Below are 1496 nucleotides of genomic sequence, written 5' to 3' on the forward strand. Positions count from 1 at the left end.
TGGTTCTTCTAAAATTAGTACACTGATACAGTATATTAATAAAACTTGAGTACCTGTTTAACACATAAGGTTCAAGTGGTTGAGGTGAAATTTTCAATTAAATTAAGTATTCCAATAATTGATTTTATGGAATATGATGCTCACTAAATGAAGGAGTACAATCTGTGCCATTTCTATGTAAAAAATTGAAAAAATAATAGAAAAGAGGAGGGGAGAGGACACCCCCAAAAGGTATTTTAAGTAGATGTTTCCTATAATGGGGCCAACGGCACCTGGTATTCCCAGGTGGTCTCCCATCCAGGTACTGACCAGGCCTATCCTGCTTAGCTTCCGAGATTGGACAAGATCGGGCGCATTCACAAGGGTGTGGCCATGGGCCAATCTTTTAGGAGTATACAAGAACATTTTTGGTTAAAAGTACAATGCTGGTCACAAAACTGATCCTGTAAAATTGCGGGACGCATTAGTGTATAAACATAGTAAATGCAAAGTATTACCATCCAAATTGCTCAAGTATTGAAGTATCTAAAATATACTTGTCAAATCCAAATTGCTCAAATATTAAAGTATCTGTCAAATTAGGATGCCAAGCTTACGACTGGCTCTAGTAATTGCATCATGAAAAAACAATTGAGCAAGTTCCATACCACAAGTCCAATTTATGAGACATGCAAAACAATATAAACAATGCAAAATATCTGATAGAGTAGAGCTCAGGGCTGGCTCTGTAAGGTTCTCAGTTTGTTTTTAAACAGACAATCAACATGCATAAGAAAGGTGATTAATACAGTTTAGAAAACAAATGTGCATAAAAGTCAAAATGATATGAGGTAACACATTCCCCTATTGTCAAAGAAAAAAATAAAATATATATGGATTACACAAAGTATCTGGCAGAGAAGAGCTCAAGGCTGGCTCTGTAAGATTCTCTGCCTGCGTAAAGAAAGGGGTTAGTTCAATTTGAACAGCATAAGCTGGACAATTATATTATATATATGTCAAGTAAAATACTATTATGACAATCACTCCCCTGTTTTGAATGCAGGGTGAAGCTTTGACTATACTGATGTGCCATGCTTTCTGTCACCACAAACACCGGGTTCCCGTGCCTCTGTGGGCATGCGGCCACCATTCCGGAAGGGGCGAAATCCAGTTTAAACAACAAATGTGCATAACGAATCAAAAAACTGATATAAAGTAGCTCATTCCCCTATTGTCAAAGAAAATGCAAGTAAATAACACAAAGTGTCTGACAGAGAAGAGCTCAAGGCTGGCCCCATAGGATTCTCTGTCTGCTTGTGGAAAAGGGGTTAATTCAAATTGAACAGCATGAACTGGACAATTATCTTATGCATGTCAAGTAGAATGCTATTATGATAAACGCTTCCCTGTTATTAAATGGAGTGTGAGGCATTAACTATATTAATATTCTAATGCGCTGTGCACCAAGGGAAATCGATGTTAGATAGCGCTTGTATGGGGATATGGCAGCAATA

The 1496-nt window shown here is 37.5% G+C and overlaps 1 pseudogene; it reads right to left on the reverse strand.

The window, feature by feature from the left end:
* Nucleotides 1-260: 260 nt before the first annotated feature.
* On the reverse strand, nt 261-378 carry LOC135051474 (5S ribosomal RNA; annotated as a pseudogene).
* Nucleotides 379-1496: the final 1118 nt, after the last annotated feature.

This window comes from Pseudophryne corroboree, chromosome 2 (genome assembly GCF_028390025.1).
Source record: "Pseudophryne corroboree isolate aPseCor3 chromosome 2, aPseCor3.hap2, whole genome shotgun sequence".
In the NCBI taxonomy this organism is placed as follows: domain Eukaryota; kingdom Metazoa; phylum Chordata; class Amphibia; order Anura; family Myobatrachidae; genus Pseudophryne; species Pseudophryne corroboree.